The sequence below is a fragment of the Nanorana parkeri genome, unplaced genomic scaffold (genome assembly GCF_000935625.1).
Source record: "Nanorana parkeri isolate BGI_ZX_2015 unplaced genomic scaffold, ASM93562v1 scaffold3082, whole genome shotgun sequence".
NCBI lineage: Eukaryota > Metazoa > Chordata > Amphibia > Anura > Dicroglossidae > Nanorana > Nanorana parkeri.
The window spans coordinates 19277-29518 of NW_017309350.1; the positions used below are offsets into that span (position 1 = coordinate 19277).

Sequence of the window (10242 nt, forward strand, 5' to 3'; positions counted from 1 at the left end):
CATTACACTTCCCCTTCCCCCCCCCCCCCTTTTTTTTTTTGTAAGGGCACTGGCTAAAAAAAACCATTAGCCCTTCTTAGCCTGCTGGCCATAGTTCATAGGTCATGCAGTGCAATATGATTAAAAACTAATTCTAATGGGTGAATCTGCACATACATTTACCAGAATTGAGAATCTCGAGCCCATGGTATTGGCAAACCCAAACCACACCCCTAATCAAGTATATAGTGTCTGACAGGGGCATCCGAATTGGAGAACAAGAAGAAGTTTACATTGTACATAGCACATGTGATATGAGTGCTAGACTATATGATGCTGTTTCCATATACCCCAAAGAAATAGCATGTCTAATATGTTCAAACATTTGTCATGTTTAATTAGTTGTTTTGATAAAATGTGTTGGGCACACACAGCATCCCTTTGTCAAGATTTACATACATTGTATATACTACTAAGTATCCATTATCCTTGACAAAGGGACCTGAAATGGTTGTTTTACGATTCTGAATGGAAAATGACAATAAATGGATACAAATATTCCATGCCCTGGTGACTTTCTGGGACTGTATTTGGAATACAAATCTGAACAGAACTACAATTCATTTATTTTTTGGCAGGAAACACAATAGACGGCACAACATGTATTTTATGATACATTGAGCTTGTTGCCTAGACAATAGAAAAAAAGATTACAAGCCAGTGGTGTGCAGAATTCCCCTAATTTGTGACGCCTAAGGATCCAATTACTCTTATATGCCTAGAATCACAGCAGACGCATCATGCTAGCATAGGTATTGTTCTAAGGCGTGTTATGTTTTCAATTGCAGCATTAGAAGCAGGTTCTGAAAATTGCAGGTCTTTATTTTTCCATTGATTTGAGATCAAAGGTAACTTTTTGCCGCTGTCCTTTTTATAGCAAACTTTTTTTACTGCAAGGTTTTCCTTTTAAAACAAAAATTTCTTACGCTACAATGAAAATATACTAAACCGTCACAATGCACTGGTCAGTCTAGAATCCAGTGATATCATCCATCTCTAATACACAAACAGAATGGATCATACTAGCAGCTCCCATGTGCCATTAGCATTGCATGGATTACTATGATAGCTAATAATACATCTGAGGTATAATCATTCATGCAAATCCTATAGGGATTTCTGAGGTCATAATGTCCCAAACCTCAATAGCCATACCACAAAAAAGAAAAATGACTGATACCTAATGGGGCCATATTTAGCAGCATCACACAACAATCCTATGTCTCTGGGTGTCCCTTCAGCAAGTTGGCTGCTCGCTGTCAAAGGAAGGAATTGATTGGCATGTTTGAAAACCTGTTGGAATTGCAATTGTTCTCATGCTGTTAAGAAGATATCACCTCTCACTTGCCACTCTTTCTCCTCTCTCCAAGTGGATTACTTGAAAGCTTAGCTGGTCAGATTATGCCCACATGATTGACTATCATCTGATGTCTACATGCACTCTTAGACTGGTTTCTACATCTGATTAATTGCACTGAATATCAATAGAGCATGGTATAGCAGTAACTCCTTTTTGGGGAAAGCCATTTAGTTTCACTGCTAAATAGTTTTTGCTTGAGGCCTAAAAAATCTCCATAATCAAAGTGATATCCTGAGCAGCTGTTTGGAAGATGGATATAGTTTAGAGACACTGACTAATTGATTGATGTAATTTGGGACATATCATTTTTATTAGTATGCAGGTTTTATATAGTGCAGCACTTTACAAAATTGGAGGGAGCCAGTACAGGAGGGCCCTGATCGTGAGGGCTTACAATCTAGTAGGAGGGGCAAGTGATACAAAAGGTAATAATTGGGGGGGGCGTGTCACTTTCAATTCGGCCCGGAGCCCCCCGATAGGCCCGACCCCCCCTACATGCGGACTACAGGCCTCCGGCGTCGCGCCGAAGAGCCAGTATCCTTTAAATAGGTAATAATTGTGTGGGCTGGGTTAATAGAAGAAGTACATTATTCACCTTTTCATTGTTTGGAATGCATTTATGGTACATTACTTACAATCATGAAAAATAAATATATAAGATATATGAAGTACATTGTATTAAATTCTCAATAGTACTAAGTCAATTTCCATAAACCTAGAAACTAGTTGCTTCAATACTATACTATGGACAAAAACCCATCAAAGGAGGGAAAAGAGAAAAAAGGAAGAAAGAAAAGAGAGAAAAGAAAAGAGAGGGAAAAAAAGAATTAAATAAATATATATATGGGCAATCAATCATACATATATCCTAACAAAAACTGCAAAGGGAAAAAATACTTATACATTATTATCTCAGGCGGTTATGAGAAATAGCTCAACCAATACTGGGTTCATATGATGATATTCCACAATCCATTCCACCCATGGCAACCATTTAAGTTCATAGAAGAAGTCAAAGGACAGTCATTATGTCGAGGCAGGTTAGGCTTCCCTGAAGAGATGAGTTATCAGGGGTCACCTAAAGATAAATGGAGTAAGAGATAGCTGTATAGATTGTGTTAGGGAGTTCCAGAGGATGGGAGAGGTTCTGGAGAAGTCCTAGAGGCGAGCATGGAGCTGGAGGCGTGCATGGAGCTGGAAGGTGACGAGGGAGCTGGAGAACAGGGGGTCTTGAGAGGACGGTTTGGGTGATATTTTGAGATGAGGTTGGTGATGTAGCTGCGGGCAGGTTTGTAGATGGCTTTGTATGTAGTTATTGGTATTTTGAATTTTATTCTTTGGGCAAGTGAAAGAGGTAGGCCAACAAGGAGTTTGCCCATTAACTGCTAACATTTTCGGTATTTATAATATAGTGAATGCCCAGTAAATCTTGAAGAATGTTCCATCCAGAGAATGCATACTGTACAGTACAACCTTTTTATTTCTGTGTGATTCCCTGGTGGCAACCCTCAGAGAATGTTTATATACAGTATGGTGACACGTGTGAATGTTCTTTTTTTTCTTCCTGTGTCATTAATTGTTTGGAAGGGATGGCTGTATATTCAGACCAACATTCAGGCCTAGCACTTCTTAAGAAATAAATAAAGGGAGCAATTCAGGTCAGTAAGAGCTGTCTTGCGGATGAATACAAACTATGCCCTAGTGCACATGTGTCAAACTCAAGGCCCAGGGGCCGAATCCGGCCCACCAGGCCATTTCCTAGACTTCTACTTTCAGATCTAGGTATTAAGTTATTACTAAAACCAGTGATAATCGAATGCAGAGGCAATTATGATAAAGATTAGATACATTTATATAGACTTACAGATACCTTTGAGGGCAACCATAATGTGGATGCGGCCCACAATTAAATTGAGTTTGACATCCCTGCTCTAGTGGGTGCTGTAACTGCTCCCTGGGATGAGAAACACCTAGGGGTTCATTTACAAAAAGTTCCATCTGCACTGTTCATATGGCACTAACGAGTGTAGAGAATTCCTATGTAGGGGTGCTAGTGCTGTGCGAACATCATAAATCAATCCCCCAATTTTCCACAACCCGGCCAACCACTACTGCAATGGTAACATACTTGTCCGACAGGGCTTCTATGGGTGAGTTAGGGTGGGCAGAGCCAATATTGCACACATTTAAATTATAGTAACACTTAAATAATTCAGAACACACTTTCTACATTGCCAATACTCATCCATTGCACCATAAAGTATGCTACAAAATAACAGATGAATTTTAACCCTAATGTCTTTACTTTGACTCAGAACTTATACTTTATGTAATTTGATTTCTTGGTGAGCTTGCTGAATACCAAAAGCCTACGTGAGCATGGTTTACCTTTTGAATATAGTTAGAAAGACACACTTAGAAGTACAAGGGCCTGTGTTGGTGGGATTGTTTTTGAGAACAAACGCAGTGTGCGTTTGGCATCAGTTTGAGATGCTCCTGGGAACATTCAGAATTTATTGCAGGTACATTTGAATGCTTCAAACTGCTTTTGTGTTCTCACAGACGTGTATGGGGAGAGAAGCAGCTCTGTCACGAACAAAGGACCATCAACACAGGCCCTAATGCGTTCTTTATTTTCTGAACTCAGTCAAAAAAAGGCAAGCTTGTTATATGTCATCAATAAATGTGTGTTCATGATCAAAACTGTTAGTTAACGTAATGTTTTAGAGGTTAAAAGGTCTTCTTTATTTTCGCATAATGCTGACTTCCTTTTTTTTTCCTTATGAAGACAGACAACAGCACATGGGTATTATGTGAGAATCATGACCCAGGTCTGTAATCCAATTAGTGGATGAACAAAAATGGCACCATTATCACCCTGCTTCAAACACTGAATTTGCAGCTGAAACATTTCTACCGGGAGTATTGATTTTACATTAAGCAGACAGTCTGTACAGCAAAAGAGCAACTTGTACAATGCCAAGCCAATTAAATGAGACAAGATATTGCAATTATCCAGAACCACCCAGCATTTCTAGAAGCTGATTTCTACCGAAAGCAAATCTTTTAGTCATTTTAAAAGTAGAAAAAAAATCAAAGTCTCTCCTCAAAGGTTACAATCTCTTACCTTTTTAGCAAGAAAACCTTCATTCTTGTGCCTCACTGAAATACATTTTATTTTGTCACTATTGTCCAAACTTTGGGACTAAACCCTGAGTGACCAATAGGGGACAAGGCTTTGTCTTGAAGTTAGGCATCTGGTAACACAGTAAAACCAGTTTGAGAGAGGGGCAAACACGAGGCTTTTCTGGCCAATACAGGCAATGGCAGACATCCTGTGGTGCCTGCTCTTAGTACGTTTTCTCTAAAATGGTTCCTTTAATAAGGAAGCCCTTAAAGGGCCAGTATCTTAAGAATTGCTACTGCAGTTTTTGTTTTTAGATGCCTGAGAGTTACTGTAAATTATCCCCTAATAACATACATTTTTTATATTTTTTTACCTTGACAAAGTAAGAGGTATAAAGCCCCTTCCCCACTCTCCGATCAGGAGGGGATCCATGCACAGATCCCCTCTTGATTGGAGCAGTACGGATCCAATGTCACCACTGTGAGATCTGTGTCCATCCACTTTTTTGCTCCATCAGAACTGAAATGATCGGAACCCATGTTGGTCCATGGAGAATCGGATGTAATCGTTCCATTTATATCAGATTACCTCCAATCCAGCACGATCAGGTCTGGCGAAATGGAACACTGTTCCATTTGTTTTTTCCGGACCTGGTCAGAGCCGGATGTAAACAAACATCCATCCGATTAGATCTGGCTGCCCATAGATTTACATTGGCCATCCGCTTGCAAGGGCCCTAAAACTGCCAGACTACAGCATTGTCACTCCATGTTCAGGCTGGGCGGATGTAGCAGTATAAAAATCTTGCTGCTGGAGACCCAAAGGTATATATGAAACCTTTATTTAGCCCACTTGTTCCTGCCTACAGCTGAATTATCAGTTGTCATCGTTTATGCTGTCACTCGTAAGGTGTATCTGTGCTTTGTTCATCCAGCGCAAAAAAACAGGTTCAAATGTATCACTTTCCATCAGCTTTTCCTTACCTTACTTTTACTCCCCTGCAGCTTGGCGTAGTTGCCAGAAGCAGTAGAGTTGTAGATTACAAAGGAATAAAGGATTGGCTGCCATATTTGTTTTTTTGGATTTGGTGCAGACACACAGAGTATGTGAACAGATTAGTGTGCTTTTATTGTGGGCTAGCCTGAAAGTGTGCTTGGGACTGCTTTTGTAATTTTTACATGGAGGAAGTCGCATGCTGCACCATGCCCAGCTCTTGACGCTAAACGGAGTAGTAGGTGGAGCGAAAGAAAAGGAAGTATATGCTCTTTATGGGCAAAGCATAAGTTTGCTTTAAAGGAGAACTATGGGGTAAATGTTTTTCCCCATAGTTCTCCTCAGGGTCACGGGAGGACATAAACTAGCGTCCTCCCGTGAACCAAAGCTCAGTATACCGCGAGCTACAGCTCGCGGTATACTGAGACCGCCGGAGCCGGGACAGATCCCGACATTACTGTCGAGATCCACCCAACTGCGTGATTGACAGCTGGCTCTGCCTATCTAGAGGTAGAGCCAGCGGTACCCACCCCCTCCCTGTTTGTTCCTCCAGTCAGCGCTGGAAGATTGGACAGGGGAGGGGGGGAATCACTGCAGGGAGCTGTGAGTGACAGTTACGGCTCTCTGCAGGGACAGGATTGAGAAGTGAGCGAGCAACGGTATGTGTTCGCTCACTTCCCGATCTATTGAGCCGACGTGTGACAGTTTCATTGTCACACGTCGGCTCGAACTATGAGGTGAGTGAAAATCACTTATCTCATAGTTCTCCTTTAATCTTAATGGTCAAATTCAAGTTTATTTTGACTTCATGTATCCATCAGTGTAACCATCTAAAATATAAACAACAAGCATAACTAATATAACTACTTTCCAATTACACGTTTTGCATTTTTATCAAGTTTAAAGGTATTGTTCTATAAATATAATTGATGACATCACTGATCACTAAATTACAGATATTCACATTGTTTACTACTAATGTTATACTCAAGCTACCATTCTAGAGAAGGTAACAAATGTTGGTGTTACATTTTTCAGAATCTTGTCAAAATTGTTCCCAGGAGCATTCACACATGTACCTTTTTTACAATTAGGGTTATTTCAAGCTTCTCTGCCCAAACACATGCAAACAGCAATCTTTTAGGACAGTCTGACATTTGTATATTTAAGTAATACAGCTTGTATTGAACATCCTGCTCTTTGCCTATCCAATTGTCAGCATATTATTTTTACATCAAGCATTTTTGTGGGTATGACGTGAAAACACATATAGTATCTAAGTAGCTACTTTTTAAAGTAAATTATTATTAAGTAGATTATTTCTGCATGGTCTTCCCTAGTGAGGTTTTAAACCTAAATTCTACAACTGGCGACATTCTGATCTACGATTTCAAGAAAGGTTAACACTTTTTAAACCAAGTTTATTTTACATTTTTTTTTTATTTTCAAGCTACGTTTCCCTGAAACATAAATACAAGCTTTAACCCTTTCGCTTCCAAGCCCGGCGGAACGCTTTTAACCTCAGCTGGCCACACCATTTTGCAATTTTTCACCTTTTTTTTTTTTCTTTTTAACTGCAGCTTATAGCATTTGTAAAAGACACCCCAACCCATATATTTTCTGAAAGCATAGGCCCGGTAAAATAAAAAGATGGTACTACTCATTTTGTAGATAATTGCGATAATTGCGCAAATGTTTATCACATCAAAATTAAACTGATAAAAATACACAATTAAATTGATAAAAGCACAAAAAATATTTAGAATGGATAAAAGCCTCTGTAGTGAGTTGCTTCTACCCAATCAGAAACTCATGAATGAACAGGAAGTGATGTAAAGCACTTCCTGTTCATTCATAACTGGGTACACACAATACTATAGTACTGTGTCCCCAGTTGTTTATAAACAATGGAGTGATCAGTGATCACTCCAGTGTTTGTTCTGCACAGGAAGGATTGGTAAATATTACACATATTTACCGATCCACCGCTATGCACAAAAAATACCTCTAAAAGAGAAAACTGTATTAAGTTAATAAATATTTGTACATTTTAAATTGCGCCTTTTAGCAAAACTGTAAGAAAAGTAGGAACACAAAACTGTAAATAAGCAGCTTATGTTAAAAATAATTTGTGCGCTGTTTTGGTGTGTGTTGTGATAAAATGATACATGAGTACATTTAATCGCAACACAGCATATCACAACGTACAGCAATGCATCACAGCGCTATGCGCTGCCAAGCAGTTGAAATAATGTTATTTTGAAAAGAAAAAAAATCAGGCACCACGGCACATGTGCATGACGTACACCACAATATGGGTCACACTGTTGCACGTGTATAATATATGTGTGGGGGGAAGGGTTATTTTTTTTTTTTTTTTTTTTAATTGGTAAATATTACACATATTTACCGATCCACCGCTCGGCAATGACGCACAGAGCTGCTGTCATCCTGAAACTGACAGGAGGACAGCGGCTCTGCTCTCCTCCCCGCTCGGTCATCCTGATGACAGCTGCGGCTCCTCTCCTCCTCTCTTACCAAGTTCGGCTATCCTGACAGCAGTCAGAGCTCACTCCTCCGCCCCCTTGCCGCACTTCAGCGGCATTTTCTTCAGCGGCGGTGCCTGCTGGGGGAGCCCAGAATTTTTGTTAATAGCTATAATCAGTAGCTTTTCAGCCTCTAATGACAGCTATTAATTTATAGGGGACCATCAGGGGGCCCTTCTGGTGTAAGTTCAGGGTTCTAAAGCGACCATGAGCTTACAGCAGAAGGGTGAATGCCACCAACGTAAGGCTTACTGACGTGGCCAGCTGCAAGCGGTTGTGTTCCGCTGTATGCCTTACGTCAGTGGCAGCAAAAGGGTTAAATCTATTATATTTACATATTTACTTTATTTATTATGGTCAATACCAAAACAAATGTTTTTTACAATTTGATTATATGGGTAATGACTCGCCGCCTGGCTTCCTGATTGGCCAGGAAGCCGGCTCTATGCAAAAAAAAAAAAAGCAGAAGCACTGATATCAGTACTCGGTATCGGCGACAGCGCAGCATTTACTCTTCCCGCTGCCCCAAGGCCAGGTTGTGCAATGCTCTCCCCTCTCACTGTATACACGGAGCGGCAGGGTTAGTTTTAACCCTGCCGTTCTGCTCCCCACATCGGCACGGGCGTTGGGGGATTCCACAGCGCTGCCGCCCCTCTGCGCCCTGCCGCCCCGAGGCCTGGCCTCGGTGGCCTTGTGGGGAATCCGGGCCTGATCGGCGAGTACCGAAAGATAAATATTGGTACTCGTACTCGATACAGAAAAAACGGTATCGGTGTATCCCTAATTATAAGTATATTTTTTTTCTTTGGCAGTTAAATTTAAACAACAGTATAGGGCTGCATCACCTAATTGAAATAATCGATAATAATCAATAATGAGAATCGTTGTCAACAATAGGCTTCAACTGCATTTTAAGTGATGTTTTCATGTTTTATAAAAAGATATATATGGAGAAATAAAATAAATATACACTGACATGTGATGGATTAGATAGCACTTATTCTTAAAGAGATACTAAACTCAGGAGTTAAATCTTGAAAAATGCATTCATGTACCTTAACTATTTAAAAAAATGTATCTTATTTTTGTATCACTCAGCTGTAGATCCTCCAATCACCACTGAATTGGTGCTGACACTTATTTGTGTATCACTCAGCCGTAGACTCTCTTTTGGAGGGTGGCTATTTTTGTTCCCCCTGGTCCCTATTGTGTTGTAAAGTAGTCACTGCTCCAAGCTTGTTCTCGTGATGGACTACAATCTTATCTTTAATTTACTAATTTGGTTTGAGATTATAGTCCATCACAGGAGGGAGCTTGGAGTGGTGACTACTTTAAAACACAACAGGGACCATAGGGAACAAAAGTAGCCACCCTCCAGAAGGAAGGACAGTACAGCATGAATTCAGAGATGATTTGAATACTTAGGTGAATTTCTAAGATTTAACTTCTGAGTTTAGTAACACTATATTGATATATATTTTCCAATTGTTAAAGGGCCTATTCACATAGAAGTTTTGCAATGCCTTAATGTATGTGTTAATGTGTGTTTCATTAGGGAAGCCCATTTATTATAAATGCAACACACAACATATGTGTTGTGGTAGGCTGCAGTGTGTTTTATGTTCCGTACGGTACAATCCATTGGATTGCCATTCACAATGAATGGCACCACAACGCACTGCACATAGAGCAGGTGCATTGCCATACATTGTGGTAACACATGTTAATGGCTGAATGTTCCCTTAAGGAGTCATTCAAACTAAAACTAAAACTTTGCATTCATTTCATCTTTCCTTTCGAATTCCATTATAACTTCTTTTGCTAAAACTGAACTGCGCTAGGACCCCGTAAAGATTTGGGAAGGTTTAGATGTCACAAAAACTTTTCCTTTCAAACATGAACCCTGATATAAAGGAACAGTGTTTAACCGAATGCATAAGTGCACATTTTTACCTTATGGACAATTTAGCATTTCCTAAAGTGAACCTATGGGTACATTGAAATGATAAAAGCTAAATGATAGAACAAGCTGTCATTTCATACTTCTTAAGACTGAAGAAACTCTCACTTCAGGGCCACCTTGAGCCTACCAAACTAGATATTCAACTTGTCACTTTTCTATTTTTAAGCATATTAGTTCCTAAGTTGCTATTTGCATACACACAAACACACATCCT

At 39.9% G+C, this 10242-nt stretch overlaps 1 pseudogene; it reads right to left on the minus strand.

The window, feature by feature from the left end:
• Positions 1-8088: 8088 nt before the first annotated feature.
• The window catches only part of LOC108802746, a 21516-nt pseudogene continuing 19362 nt past the window's right edge, over positions 8089-10242 (minus strand).